This window comes from Lepidochelys kempii, chromosome 19, assembly GCF_965140285.1.
Source record: "Lepidochelys kempii isolate rLepKem1 chromosome 19, rLepKem1.hap1, whole genome shotgun sequence".
In the NCBI taxonomy this organism is placed as follows: Eukaryota; Metazoa; Chordata; order Testudines; family Cheloniidae; genus Lepidochelys; species Lepidochelys kempii.
In genome coordinates, this window is record NC_136398.1 from 14,390,319 (window position 1) to 14,406,864 (window position 16,546).

The window sequence follows — 16,546 nt, forward strand, 5'->3', positions numbered from 1 at the left end:
TATTAGTTTTGAATGATAGAATGTGGAACCAGAAGCTACTCTGAAGTCAAGTGTACTTCTAGGTGAAGCAGCTCTCGCTCTTCAAACTTACAAATGCTTCAAGGCAGTGACGATACAGGAAGTTCCCTCCCAACATATCTCTTATCTCTTTATCTTGTGTGACATCTTGTGCTGTCTGTCCATTCCCATTAACAATACAAGTATTAGGAAGGACAGTCGTGTGGTTAAGGCACTGGTCTGAGCTTGCAGAGAGCAGCATTCAGTTCCCTCCTCCGCCACAGACTTTTTGCAGTCTCTGTTCCCCATTGCTCTCTTTGATAAGGGATAGTTCATAACACTTCCTATGCTTATTTAGACCATAAGTTCTTCAGGGGAGAGACCACCCTTTGCTGTGTGTATATACAGCATCTGGCACAACATCTTGATCAGGCCTGGCCTGCAAGTACTAGAGTAATCAGTAAAACTGTGTTGAGTCCCATGGGCATGTTTGCTGATAGTCGCTGCAGCATTCAGTAAAACAGATAGTTTGTTCCTAAGAATATATCTTTATCCCTTATGGACTGGAAACCTGGTGGCAGGTGACCCAGGAGAGGACAATTCAGACAGGGGAGAAGCAGAACATTTTCTTAGAATATTTTTCTTTAGAAAGCTATTCTAACAAAAGCTGTTGCATGGTCCCTCCCCAAGCCCTAGAAAAGAAGGTAAGATACTTAACAGAGCTTTGCAGAGAAAGATGATTCCATTCCACAAAGGATTTCGATATTTCCAAATTTGGTTTCATTCTGATTAGGAAGAAAACCCCCAAATGTTGATATTCTCCGTAGAAGGGACTGAAGCCCTGGCTCCAGGGCAGTCTGCCTCCGGTGGGAACTGTGGACCCTGGAATCCCTTTGGGGCCTGACTTGGAGGCAGTCCACCTGGTAGTGCCCTGGAGTTGCAGACCCTGTAAGTTTCAGCCCCTCAGCAGTCTGCCAGGTGAGCTCCTGAGGAACAGGGTGAGTGAGCTGTCAGGAAAACAGACCTGCGGCAGAGCCAATCTCAGGGTGATCTAAGAAGCACAGCTGGCCTGGAGTGGGCTGCCTACCTGGCTACATCGCCTAACTGATGGGAAGAGTCAGCAGATGAGCTCTGGAGCCCAGCAGCAGCTACAGCTTGGTGGCGGCTCAAAGCATTTATACACAGCTGCAATAGCTCCTGGGCCTGCTTGTTCCTAGCCTTCCCCCTGCCTTGTTCCAGTCTTGGACCCATAGAATCATCATAGAATGTCAGGGTTGGAAGGGACTTCAGGAGGTCATCTAGTCCAACCCTCTGTTCAAAGCAGGACCAATCCCCAACTAAAATATCCCAGCCAGGGCTTTGTCAAGCCTGACCTTAAAAATATCTAAGGAAGGAGATTCCACCACCTCCCTAGGTAACGCATTCCAGTGTTTCACCACTCTCCTAGTGAAAGACTTTTTCCTAATATCCAACCTAAACCTCCCCCACAGCAACTTGAGACCATTACTCCTTATTCTGTCATCAGCTACCACTGAGAACAGTCTAGATTCATCTTCTTTGGAACCCCCTTTCAGGTAGTTGAAAGCAGCTATCAAATCCCCCCCTCATTCTTCCCTTCCGCAGACTAAACAATCCCAGTTCCCTCAGCCTCTCCTCACAAGTCATGTGTTCCAATCCCCTAATCATTTTTGTTGCCCTCTGCTGGACTCTTTCCAATTTTTCCACATCCTTCTTGTAGTGTGGGGCCCAAAACTGGACCCAGTACTCCAGATGAGGCCTCACCAATGTCGAATAGAGGGGAACGATCACTTCCCTCGATCTGCTGGCAATGCCCCTACATATACATCCCAAAATGCCATTGGCCTTCTTGGCAACAAGGGCACACTGCTGACTCATATCCAGCTTCTCGTCCACTGTCACCCCTAGGTCCTTTTCCGCAGAACTGCTGCCTAGCCATTCGGTCCCTAGTCTGTAGCGGTGCATTGGATTCTTCCGTCCGAAGTGCAGGACTCTACACTTCTCCTTGTGGAACCTCATCAGATTTCTTTTGGCCCAATCCTTTAATTTGTCTAGGTCCCTCTGTATCCTATCCCTACCCTCCAGCGTATCTACCGCTCCTCCCAGTTTAGTGTCATCTGCAAACTTGCTGAGGGTGCAATCCACACCATCCTCCAGATCATTTATGAAGATATTGAACAAAACCAGCCAGAGGACCGACCCTTGGGGCACTCCACTTGATACCGGCTGCCAACTAGACATGGAGCCATTGATCACTACCCATTGAGCCCGACAATCTAGCCAACTTTCTATCCACCTTTTAGTCCATTCATCCAGCCCATACTTCTTTAACTTGCTGGCAAGAATACTGTGGGAGACCGTGTCAAAAGCTTTGCTAAAGTCAAGGAACAACACATCCATCACTTTCCCCTCATCCACAGAGCCAGTTATCTCATCATAGAAGGCAATTAGATTAGTCAGGCATGACTTGCCCTTGGTGAATCCATGCTGACTGTTCCTGATCACTTTCCTCTCCTCTAAGTGGTTCAGAATTGATTCCTTGAGGACCTGCTCCATGATTTTTCCAGGGACTGAGGTGAGGCTGATTGGCCTGTAGTTCCCAGGATCCTCCTTCTTCCCTTTTTTAAAGATGGCCACTACATTAGCCTTTTTCCAGTCGTCCAGGACTTCCCCTGATCGCCATGAGTTTTGAAAGATAATGGCCAATGGCTCTGCAATCACATCCACCAACTCCTTTAGCACTCTCGGATGCAGCACATCCGGCCCCATGGACCTGTGCACGTCCAGCTTTTCTAAATAGTCCCGAACCACTTCTTTCTCCACAGAGGGCTGGTCAGCTCCTCCCCATGCTGTGCTGCCCAGTGCAGTAGTCTGGGAGCTGACCTTGTTTGTGAAAACAGAGGCAAAAAAAGCAGTGAGTACATTAGCTTTTTCCACATCCTCTGTCACTAGGTTGCCTCCCTCATTCAGTAAGGGGCCCACACTTTCCTTGGCTTTCTTCTTGTTGGTAACATACCTGAAGAAACCCTTCTTGTTACTCTTAACATCTCTTGCTAGCTGCAACTCTAGGTGTGATTTGGCCTCCCTGATTTCACTCCTGCATCCCCGAGCAATATTTTTATACTCTTCCCTGGTCATTTGTCCAATCTTCCACTTCTTGTAAGCTTCTTTTTTGTGTTCAAGATCAGCAAGGTTCAAGTTCCCTGAAGGAGTCAAAGTCTGCTTTTCTGAAGTCCAGGGTCCATATTCTGCTGCTCTCCTTTCTTCCCTGTGTCAGGATCCTGAACTCGATCATCTCATGGTCACTGCCTCCCAGGTTCCCATCCACTTTATCTTCCCCTACTAATTGTTCCCGGTTTGTGAGCAGCAGGTCAAGAAGAGCTCTGCCCCTAGTTGGTTCCTCCAGCACTTGCACCAGGACCCAGCCTCTCCCGTCCCTTGGACCCAGCTTTGTCCCATCTTGCCTCATTCCAGGTAACTCAGCTCTGATCCTCGGCTCAAATTCCTGACATCTGACCCTTGGCTCTAGCATCTGTCTTCTAACTTGGCTCTGACCCCAGGCTTTTATTCCTGGCTACTGTCACTTGCTCTAACCATTAGGCATGACTCCAGGTCCAACCACTGGGCACGACTGCCCACATTCCAGTCTCTGATAGCAGGTTTCAAAACCTATCTGCGTTCCATTGGAGCTTCAGTGAAGTTGAACCACGTCTGCAAAACATTTCAATTTTGTTGCCTCAGCAAATTCCGACAAAACAATATTTCGTCATTGTTCTTCCCGCCAGCTCTAGTACGTCACCAGGCCCCTGACTTTAAGCATGCGACTTCATGCTCATTTGGTTACTGTTTGGCATATGACGTAAACACCTTGCTGAATTGAGGCCATAGCAACTGAGAGGATGAGTATGGTGTAACTCTGGTAATAACCATCTGGGAAATTTTCCAGCCTAACCATATCCCAGCAGGAAAACCTGAAAAAACCTCATCTCATGTTCGTCTTTCATGAAGGACCCCGATATCATCAATATCTAAGTAAGACCCATCACAGCAAATTGATACAGTGTGTCACTGATTCCCTCCACCCTAGACAAAGTCCCTGAGCCCTGACCTTGATTTTCTTTCAACGTGGCCCTGCTGGAAAAGGTAGCAGCTATCTCTTCTCAACACTGGCCTGTTGCACTCATCCGAAGTGCTTTCATCACTAATATCTTCGCCTGCTGAAATGATGCTAGGAGAAGCATGTGAGATGTGTGAATTCTTTATGCATTCTGCCAGAGTAAGACAGCACCTTCCTCCCTCCCCCGCAACAGGAGAAATACAGTTTTCTGAAATATCACCTCAGAGCAGGGGGCTCTCTTGGCATTACTAAGCTTTAACTCCTTGAAAAATTCTAATCATTACATGCTTGAGCATCTACTGGAACAAGAGAAAGCTGTTCATGATGGGTCTGGCAAGTACAGAAAGGGCAAGTCTGATGTTGCCCTCCTATTCCCCCGGCTTCTTGTCACCCGTGTAATTAACGCTCTCCACCCATTATAGATGGGCAATTCAGTGCTAATTTTGCATACTAAAAGGGGAGGGGAGTTTTAGGTCCCAAAACTGACCTACTTAAAGGTGTTACTTGGTGAGCTATTCTGTGGTAATGTCTCATCTCCTCGGTATTCCCGTCTCCTTGGTAAATGAGACCTCCTTCGATCACTGAGACATGATCGTGAGCACAGCTGGGTGAAAATGTTGACAAATAGTATATATGCCAATAGTATATTTACAAATTCAGCTTGTATTTGGTGAATAGTTTCATCCAAGCTAGATTTTCTTTTCTTTTCTTTTAAAAAAAGAGGGGGAGGGTATAAAAAGCATCCAGAAATAAAATTAAAAGGGAAAAAATCATTAAATCTTTTATTTAACCCTATTTTTTTCTTTTTTAGGTTTTTCATGTTGGCAAGAAAAAACAAAACATTTCTGGTATTTTGTGTCCTGAAATGAGCGTTTTCTTGGCGCTGAACTGTAAAATCAGTTATTCACTCAGCTCTAATAGTGAGGTTTGTATCTATAAGCTGTATTGACCTGCACTGTAACCACAAAGCACTAATTAAAGCCCCAGATCCTGTTTCAGCATGAAATAGGATCAGGATAAAACCCAGGATAGATTATCTGGGGATAATTTACTTTTTGTCCTGATTGGAATTGTATGAGATTTATAGATTCCAGAGAGCAGCGACTAGCAAACCGCTGTCAATAGTTTATGAGCCAAGCTTTATACTGAGTATTTAATCTGTAGGTTTAGCATGGTTATCTAAGATACTTAACCCATATGCAAACTACCTGAGTCTTCAACTGGAAGTCTATCAGAAAAGAAAAGGAGTACTTGTGGCACCTTACAGACTAACAAATTTGTTTGAGCATAAGCTTTCGTGAGCTACAGCTCACTTCATCGGATGCATTCAGTGGAAAATACAGTGGGGAGATTTATATACATGGCGAACATGAAACAATGGGTGTTAACATACACACTGTAAAGAGAGTGATCACTTAAGGTGAGCTATTACCAGACACATAATGTCTACTGCAGTTTCCACGGTATGCATCCGGTGAAGTGAGCTGTAGCTCACGAAAGCTTATGCTCAAATAAATTGGTTAGTCTCTAAGTTGCCACAAGTACTCCTTTTCTTATTGCAAAGACAGACTAACACGGCTGTTACTCTGAAACCATAAAAATGTTGGCATACTGTGGGGCCATACGGGTACCCATAGCAGTGCCGCTGGTTTGAAGGTATACATTGTCCCCAAATGTGAAATAGAAAAGAATTTCACTCAGTGGACCAGCCTCATCAATATACTTCAGCCTCATGGGCCACACAGGCATTCCATAGCATCCAGATAGCTGCTCTGAGTTGCCAAAGCAACACAAAGCAGCTGGAACATACAGATGAAGAACCTGGACTAGTATAACAAAGAGTTTTTATGTCCAGTCGCAGATGAAAATAGTGCAAGGAGAACTTCTCATGCCAAGTTTCTACAGCTTCCATTTCTGCTCCCAGACGGAGATCAGGTTGGTGAAGATTTAGTGAAAATGGAAAGTAAAAATTATCCAAATATTTCAGAACCTCAAATCAGGTTCAGTACAGATTCTGAAAGTGGTGGAAGGCTCAAAAGATTCAGTGAGTTGATTTCAGTGTATAAGTATCTTTATAGGGTGGGGGTGGGAAATACCAGTTTCTAAAAGACTTTTTAACATCGTGGAGAATAGCATCACAAGAACCTATGACTGGAAGTGAAAGCCAGACAAATGAAATTAGACATAAAGGCATGATTTTTTAACAATGGGTGATTAGCCCTTGGAACAAACTACCCAGGGAAGTGGTAGATTCTCCATCTCTTGGTGTCTTCAGATGAAGATTGGGTGCCTTTCTGAAAGAGATGCTTTAGCCAAACACAAGTTATTGGGCTCAGTACAGGGTTAACTGTCTGACATTCTGTGGTCTGTGTTATACAGGAGGTCAGACTAGATGCTCTAAAGGTCCCTTCTGGCCTTAAAATCTATGAATCCTGAGTTTTGGGAGGGAAGAGGGTTCTTTGTCCAAGCTAGCTGGTTTTGGTCTATCTGACTAGGTATCTATATGACCCCGTCACTGGATTCTGAGCACCTATGATGACACCAAGGGCACAAAATCAAGCATATAGCTACAAATGTCTGAGTACAAAGTCTGTCCTGTAGGAGGGTCTATGGTACCCTGCCCCTTACTATTGACTGTGTCCTAGTGACACAATCTAGCCCCAAATCCTTATCTCGGTACCCAAACATGCCATCAATGCTGAAAATGGCAAGGCACTAGGACTGAACCAAACTACGATTGCTCCCCCAAGACACATCGCCTTTGGATTTTTCCAAAGCAGCAGCAGAAAGCAATATACAGCAGTTGACAGCTGTAATCTTATCAGGGTTCCAGTGTTCTTCATGGAATATGTCCCCACATACAAATTACAAAATGCTCCATCTGTGCTAACTGGATTGAAATGCCAGCCCCATTCTTAGTGTAATGCAGCAGAATTTGTGTTTACTGTGTTTGTGTATTAGATTAGCAGTGATCATGTTCTGGTTTTACATTCTAATTTCAGCTGTTTGACTGCAGCAGAATTCAATATTCATGTATGTAAGCCCGTTAGATCAAATACCATAGTTAATGGCACTGGAGATAAATGTTGAATTAAGGGAATAATGCAGGTTCATACTTGATTCATATGATAATATCGAAAAATGTTGCATGTAAATTATGCTAATGACTAGGGAGGCATTGACCCTCAGTATACTTTGACTGGCGGTGCAGAAAAGATTAAAAAATAACCACCACTCTGTCCGCAATTAAAATATTTTGTGGAAGCGTATAATGGGTCTTATGTGTGGACAGATGCTTAGATCAAACCAGAGATAAACCTGGAGTGCTGAATTTTACATCTATTAGCCAGGATGGCCAGGGATGGTGTCCCAAGCCTCTGTTTGCCAGAAGCTGGGAATGGGCCACAGGGGATGGATCACTTGATGATTACCTCTTCTGTTCATTCCCTCTGAAGCACCTGGCATTGGCCGGTGTCGGAAGACAGAATACTGGGGTAGGTGGACCTTTGGTCTGACCCAGTGTGGCCGTTCTTATGTTCTAATTTTTCAAACTCCCCCCTCTCTTGCTTAAAGGTAACTAAATGGGCCAGTTGCTATTGCTGAATAAACACTCATTTTTCTTCCTCGATCACTTCTTTCCCGCTAGATTCTAGGACTGAGACATTCACTCTGTGACTGCTTCAGGCAGCATCTCATTAGGGCTGTGTGAAGCTTTGCAAACAAGCAACCACAACTAAAATGCAGCCTTTATACAGAAAAATAAACCTATTCCAGAGAAATGGCCTGAAGCTGAGACCTAGGTTAGTGTGCCTGATTTTGCTCTCCTTTCCACTCACTTTAACCTGCTGTTTTCAGTGCCATGACTCCAGACTCTCACTGAGATAAGCACAATCGAAGGCAGGTCCTATGTGCCATGGATATGACCAACATTCTGAAACTGTTTTCATTTCCCATGTGAATCACTGAGGCAACACCAAGGCCTTGCAATTTCTGAGGACGGCAGGCAAGGAGGTTGTCATAAATATAAAGGGAAGGGTAACCACCTTTCTGTATACAGTGCTATTAAATCCCTTCTGGCCAGAGGCAACATCCTCTTACCTGTAAAGGGTTAAGAAGCTCAGCTAACCTGGCTGGAACCTGACCCAAAGGACCAATAAGGGAACAAGATACTTTCAAATATTGGGGGCGGGGAAAGGCTTTTGTTGTGCTCTTTGTTTACGGGGTTGTTCTCTCTTGGGACTGAGAGAGGCCAGACAGAAATCCATCTTCTCCAACCCATCCTAATCCAAGTCTCCAATATTGTAACCAGTATAGGTTAGCCAGGCAAGGCGGATTAGTTTCTTTTGTTTTATGTGAATTTTCCCTGTGTTAAGAGGGAGGTTTATTCCTGTTTTCTGTAACTTTAAGGTTTTGTCCAGAGGGGGATCCTCTGTGTTTTGAATCTGAATACCCTGAAAAGTATTTTCCATCCTGATTTTACAGAGATGATTTTTACCTTTCTTTTTTTTAATAAAATCATAGAATCATAGAATAACAGAGTTGGAAGGAACCTCTGGAAGCCATCTAGTCCAACCCCCTGCCCAGAGCAGGACCAATCCCAACTAAATCATCCCAGCCAGGGCTTTGTCAAGCCTGACCTTAAAAACTTGTAAGGAAGGGAATTCCACCACCTCCCTAGGTAACACATTCCACTGTTTCACCACCCTCCTTGTGAAAACGTTTTTCCTAATATCCAACCTAAATCTCCCCCACTGAAACTTGAGACCATTACTCCTTGTCCTGTCATCTGCTATCACTGAGAATAGTCTAGATCCTTCCTCTTTGGATCCACCTTACAGGTAGTTAAAAGCAGCTATCAAATCCCCCCTCATTCTTCTCTTCCGTAGACTAAACAATCCCAGTTCCCTCAGCCTCTCCTCATAAGTCATGTGTTCCAGACCCCTAATAATTTTTGTTGCCCTTCGCTGGACTCTCTCCAATTTCTCCACATCCTTCTTGTAGTGTGGGGCCCAAAACTGGACCCAGTACTTCAGATGAGGCCTCACCAATGTCAAATAGAGGGGAACAATCACGTCCCTCGATCTGCTGGTCCCAGATCATTAATGAAGATATTGAACAAAACCGGCCCCAGGACCGACCCTGGGGGCACTCCGCTACATACCGGCTGCCAACTAGACATGGAGCCATTGATCACTACCTGTTGAGCCCGACAATCTAGCCAACTTTCTACCCACCTTATAGTGCATCCATCCAGCCCATACTTCTTTAACTTGCTGACAAGAATACTGTGGGACACTGTGTCAAAAGCTTTGCTAAAGTAGAGGAATAACACGTCCATCACTTTCCCTTCATCCACAGAACCAGTTATCTCATCAGAGAAGGCAATTAGATTAGTCAGGCATGACTTTCCCTTGGTGAATCCATGCTGACTGTTCCTGATCACTTTCTTCTCCTCTAGGTGCTTCAGAATTGATTCCTTGAGGACCTGCTCCATGATTTTTCTGGGGACTGAGGTGAGGCTGACCGGCCTGTAGTTCCCAGGATCCTCCTTCTTCCCTTTTTTAAAGATTGGCACTACATTAGCCTTTTTCCAGTCTTCCGGGACTTCCCCCGATAGCCATGAGTTTTCAAAGATAATGGCCAATGCCTCTGCAATCACAGCCGCCAATTCCTTTAGCACTCTCGGATGCAACTCGTCCGGCCCCATGGACTTGTGCACGTCCAGCTTTTCTAAATAGTCCCTAACCGCCTCTATCTCCACAGAGGGCTGGTCACTTCCTCCCCATGCTGTGCTGCCCAGTGCAGTAGTCTGGGAGCTGACCTTGTTCGTGAAGACAGAGGCAAAAAAAGTATTGAGTACATTAGCTTTTTCCACATCCTCTGTCACTGGGTTGCCTCCTTCATTCAGTAAGGGGCCCACACTTTCCTTGGCTTTCTTCTTATTGCCAACATACCTGAAGAAACCCTTCTTGTTACTCTTAACATCTCTTGCTAGCTGCAACTCCAGGTATGATTTAGCCTTCCTGATTTCATTCCTACATGCCTGAGCAATATTTATATACTCATCCCTGGTCATTTGTCCAATCTTCCACTTCTTGTAAGCCTCTTTTTTGTGTTTAAGATCAGCAAGGATTTCACTGTTAAGCCAAGCTGGTCACCTGCCATATTTACTATTCTTTCTACACATTGGGATGGTTTGTCCCTGTAACCTCAATAAGGATTCTTAAAAATACAGCCAGCTCTCCTGGACTGCTTTCCACCTCATGTTATTCTCCCAGGGGATCTTGCCCATCAGTTCCCTGAGGGAGCCAAAGTCTGCTTTTCTGAAGTCCAAGGTCCGTATTCTGCTGCTTTCCTTTCTTCCTTGTGTCAGGATCCTGAACTCGACCATTTCATGGTCACTGCCTCCCAGGTTCCCATCCACTTTTGCTTCCCCTACTAATTCTTCCCGGTTTGTGAGCAGCAGGTCAAGAAGAGCTCTGCCCCTAGTTGGTTCCTCCAGCACTGGCACCAGGAAATTGTCCCCTACACTTTCCAAAAACTTCCTGGATTGTCTGTGCACCACTGTATTGCTGTCCCAGCAGATATCAGGATGATTGAAATCGCCCATGAGAACCAGGGCATGCGATCTAGTAGCTTCTGCGAGTTGCCGGAAGAAAGCCTCGTCCACCTCATCCCCCTAGGCTGGTGGTCTATAGCAGACTCCCACCACGACATCACCCTTGTTGCTCACGCTTCTAAACTTAATCCAGAGACTCTCAGGTTTTTCTGCAGTTTCATAACTTGAGCTCTGAGCAGTCATACTGCTCCCTTATATACAGTGCAACTCCCCCACCTTTTCTGGCCTCCCTGTCCTTCCTGAACAGTTTATACCCATCCATGACAGTACTCCAGTCATGCGAGTTATCCCACCAAGTCTCTGTTATTCCAATCACATCATAATTCCCTGACTTTGCCAGAACCTCCAGTTCTCCCTGCTTGTTTCCCAGGCTTTGTGCATTTGTATATAGGCACTTGAGATAACCCACTGATCGCCCTTCGTTCTCAGTATGAGGCAGAAGCCCTCCCCTCTCACACGCTCCTGCTCGTGCTTCCTCCCAGTATCCCGCTTCCCCACTTACCTCAGGGCTTTGGTCTCCTTCCCCCAGTGAACCTAGTTTAAAGCCCTCCTCACTATGTTAGCCAGCCTGCTCGCAAAGATGTTCTTCCCTCTCTTTGTTAAGTGGAGCCCATCTCTGCCTCACCCTCCTCTTTCTTGGAACACCATCCCATGGTTGAAGAATCCAAAGCCTTCTCTCCGACACCACCTGCGTAGTCATTCATTGACTTCCACGATTCGACGATCCCTATCCTGGCCTTTTCCTTCCATGGGGAGGATGGACGAGAACACCACTTGCGCCTCATACTCCTTTATCCTCCTTCCCAGAGCCACGTAGTCTGTAGTGATCTGCTCATGGTCATTCTTGGCAGTATCATTGGTGCCCACGTGGAAAAGCAGGAAGGGGTAGTGGTCCGAGGGCTTGATGAGTCTCGGCAGTCTCTCCGTCACATCGCGAATCTTAGCCCCTGGCAAGCAGCAGACTTCTCTGTTTTCCTGGTCAGGGTGGCAGACAGATGACTCAGTCCCCCTGAAGAGAGAGTCCCTGAGCACCACCACCCGCCTCCTTCTCTTGGGAGTGGTGGTCGTGGAACCTCCAACCTTAGGACAGTGCATCTCATGCCTTTCAACTGGTGGAATCTCCTTCTGCTCCCTTCCCCCAGATGTCTCATCTGGGCCACTCCCCGCAATGGTACCTGTGGAGAGAACATGAAAATGGTTACTTACCTGTATCTGCGTTGCTGGTACATGGACGTTTCCCCTTCTTCTTCTGGAGGTCACATGTTGCCAAATTTCTTCACCGTCCTCCTGTCCCCGCTGCGCAGCCTGCTCTGAATCTTCAGAAACTTGTGCCTGTAGAAGCATATCCTGACGTCTGTCCAGGAAATCTTCAGTTTCTTTTATGCAACACAGGGTCGATACCTGTTGCTCCAGACTTTGAACCTTCTCTTCCAATATGGAGACCAGCTTGCACTTTGTACACACAAAGTCGCTTCTGTCCTGTGGAAGAAAGACAAACATGGCACATCCAGTGCAGGTCACAACAGCTGAACACTCCCCATCCATATTACCGTCCTACTACGAGCTTCCTCAGGAGATGCACAAATTACTCAGAGAAGTCGTTAGGGTGTAAGCCTCAGTGGGCTCACCCCAGGCGAACTCCCGGGCAAACTCCTGCTGTTTGCTGCTCTGCTGTCCCCAGCTGCTCAGCTGGTTCCCCGCCGCTCAGCTGGTTCGCGGAGCACCAGCTTTTTTAAACAGCCAGGCTCACCTGAAACAAAACACTCCCAACGAACCTGACTGATTTTTCCATTGTTCCAAGATCCAGGGGTTTGGGTCTTTAATGATTTTGTAACAAATTGGTTAGGATATTATTCTCAAGCCTCCCCAGGAAAGGAGGTGTGTAGGGCTTGGGGGGATATTTTGGGGGGAAGACGTCTCCAAGTGGTCTCTTTCCCTGGTCTTTGTTTAACACACTTGGTGGTGGCAGCATAGGGTTCAAGGACAAAAGGTAAAAGTTTGTACCTTGGGGAAGTTTTTAACCTAAGCTGGTAAGAATAAGCTTAGAGGGTCTTTCATGCAGGTCCCCACATCTATACCCTAGAGCTCAGAGTTGGGAAGGAACCTTGACAGAGGTTGTAGGGAAGCATTTAAACACTGTTGCACATCTGGGCAATATAAGCCATCGCAGATGAGACTGTTTCCCTATCTCTCAGCCAGCACTTGGGGCAGTCAGAGTAATGATTGAGGGATGGGGGCACAGCACCAGTAAAAGGGAAATAGCTGATCATGGTGAACTTATATTGTAGGAGAAGGAAGAGGACCTAATGAACAGCGCACTAGACTGGGACTCAGGACAGCTGGGTTCTGTTCCTGGCTCTGTCACTTGGTGACTTTTGACAAGTCACTTCATTGCTCCTTGCCTCAGTTTCCCCACTGTAAGTTAGGGATAATGATACTAACCTCCTTTGTAAAGTACCTCAAGAGTTACTGATAAAAAAGGGCGATGTCAGAGCTAGGTGTTGTTATCATAAACCATCAACACTGCTTTGCTCTTCAGCTTCCTGTCTCACCATCCAGCTACTGTATTTTTGTCCCTGGCTTTATGAATATTTAATGTGAGAAAGCCAGCCTGAACATTTTCCAGGAAAGCTCTGCTCATGAGCCACCTAATTTATGCAAATGCAGAGGGCCAAAGAGTTTCGCTTCATTGTTACAAATTAAAAGTTCCCCAACATTTCCAATTAGCTGGAGAGCAAAGCACCACAGTATAAATATGCCAGCAAGCCTGAATGGCAGAAGCACCGCCCGGGCTCTGAGGTGCCAAAGGGTGAGGCATTCTTATTAGGAGGAAGATTAATGACAGGGCTTCATTGGAGCCATTGCTCGGTGGAGCTAACAGAGAGTTCATGGAGGGGAAGGGGAGATCCTTACCCATGACCAGGGAGCCTGTCAATAACGCTAAGCCATCTTATATTTTGCATGGATTCGGCAGGCGGCTGTGCCCCTTATCTGCCTATCTGAGGTTTAAGCCGGGGTGAAGAGCTGCTTTAATAAGTCAGCATGCTGCTGATTGACAACGTCCTGGTTTCCATAGGACAAAGTCAGGCTCGCACTGAAATGCCCTTTGCTGCTATCAGCAAAGCTGCGGCTGGCTGGGGTCAGGCTTGCTGTGAACATCTCTGCAAGGGAAACTTACGAGGGAGACAGGAGGCTGGATTAAAGTGAAGAGACGAGGGCCAGTGATTAGTACACAGGAGTGGGGGATAGGGGATGTAAAGATCTTTGGCTGCCAGTCCTGGCTCTGCCACTCACAGGTGTGGTTCAAATCCTTCCCCACCCCAGTGAAATTAGGCTGGGTCGTGAGCCCTATTGTGCGCCTGCAGGAGAGTAAGGAGGTATAAGGAGCTCCCTTATCCCCCTCCAGCATGGAGGATAGGAGCTGGGCTAGCTGGCAAAACAGAAAGGAAAGTAACCGTCTATGCCAGCTGGAGGCGTTTATTCAGCCACTGAAACAAGGAGCTAGATTGTAACCAGCTTGTGTGCCATTCCTCAGTAGGGTAGCTACATGCTGTTCCTTGCTCTGGTTGGATTGTGAGGTTATAATGTGTAATGCGGTCAGCAGCAGGATTTGACCCTGGGGCTTTGGATCTAAACCCATGTGCCACTACTGCCTAAGCAGAAAGATCAGGACTGTAGTGGGCTCACCACCCCCTATCTGTGGCCCAGCCAGCGCAAGAGACGGACGGAGCACCACACGGAGGGGGACTACAAATACAGTCCTTTGCTTGGTTGGCCAAGATGCTTAGATCTAAGCTGATTTATTTTGTTGGGTGGAAACCTCATTAAACTCGATGGCTTCAACTGTAGTTTGATTTGGCTTTTGGGGGCTCATAAATGCAAAGGGAAATGTGGAGATGCAAACAGGCACCAAGCAAAACAAAAAAGATTCCATCTGGCCCTGCCATTGAATGGCCTTATGTGGGCCACTGCCTTGCTTGGTGCCTCAGTTTCCCCATCTGTGAAATAGAGCTATGCCAGCTGATCTCCCTCAGAGAGGGGGCTGTTAAGCTTTATTCATGTTTGTACAGCACATTGGGCAACTAAGATGGGACATGCTACTGGACAGCAATGGTGCACTTGTTATGAATCTATTTATTTCTCTATTTGCAATAGTGATGGATGAAAGAAAACCTTGTAAGGTGTGGTTAATCCAATCAAAAATGGCACTCCTAGGACCTGATTCTCATTTACACCCAGGCCCATTTTGTTTATTATTTACCCTCAGGATTAGATCACGGGCATTGTTTTAAAAAATAAATAACCTTCACAACATACAAGATCTTTAAGCATAAAATGGGGAAACTACTATCTAGAATTTTCCCCCCTGAGTCCCCTGTACATCCTGACTGGGAACCGGCTCCATGGGGTTGGGCAAGTCAGGAGTTTTGTTAAATCTTCCACAGAATTCCTGCATTTGATCAGATGCATTTGATCTCCCTGGACTTTTCACTCTTTTGTCAGCAGTGATCTCCAGTAGTCGTGGCTTGTTTGGGCGGTGGTGTGATATTGACCTGGGGTTGCCTGCCTTCACACAATGCACCCGGCCAGGTGAGGAGCCAGCAATCCAGCTAAGCCCTTCTGGGACCCCTTTTTACGCTATTTGTAACAATCATTAATTTGCCTGTATTCTTCATATTGGGTGGCGTTGGTAGATTAGGCCCCACTAGATGACAAACCAGTATTTCTAGGCCATGGGTGGTTATTGTTATCATAATTAATAATTGCAGTAGTACCTAGGAGCCCCAGTCATGGACCAAAACCCCATGATGCTAGGTGCTGTACAAACACAGAACAAAAACATGGTCTCTGCCCCAAAGAGCTTCCAATGTACACTGCTCCAATGACACTGTGATTGCCACCCACTTTAAGAACCCGATAGCCTTCCAGAGCAGTGTAAAGGGGACTTAGTGTCAATGAGAATCAGAGGGCATCAAGTTTCAGAGTAGCAGCCATGTTAGTCTGTGTCCGTAAAAAGAAAAGGAGTACTTGTGGCACCTTAGAGACTAACCAATTTATTAGAGGATTAGCTTTTGTGAGCTACAGCTCACTTCATCGGATGCATACAGTGGAAAATATAGTGGGGAGATGTTATATACACAGAGAACATGAAACAATGTGTGTTACCATACAGACTGTAACAAGAGTGATCAGGAAAGGTGAGCTATTACCAGCAGGAGAGCAGAGTGTGTGTGTGGGGAAACCTCTTGTAGTGATAATCAAGGTGGGCCATTTCCAGCACTTTACAAGAACAGTAGGAGGGGAAATAAACAAGGGGAAATAGTTTTACTTTGTGTAATGACCCATCCACTCCCAGTCTTTATTCAAGCCTAAATTAATTGTATCCAGTTTGCAAATTAATTCCAATTCAGCAGTCTCTCGTTGGAGTCTGTTTCTGAAGTTTTTTTGTTGAAGAATAGTCTCTTTTAGGTCTGTAATCGAGTGACCAAAGAGATTGAAGTGTTCTCCGACTGGTTTTTGAATGTTATAATTCTTGACGTCTGATTTGTGTCCATTTATTCTTTTACGTAGAGACTGTCCAGTTTGGCCATCAAAAGGGCATCAAAAGTAGCTGTTGTCTAAATCCTCAGCAGCCTGCCCCATCCTCATGAGCCAGTTCCTAATATACAAAATGCCCCGTGCTTATCTCCTTGCCCATCTCCCCGCTCCCAGCCCCTTTAAGTCAAGACTTCTTCTCCCTCATAAAGAGACTGTTGCACTTTGGTCTATCCCACAGATCCATGGCAAATTGAATG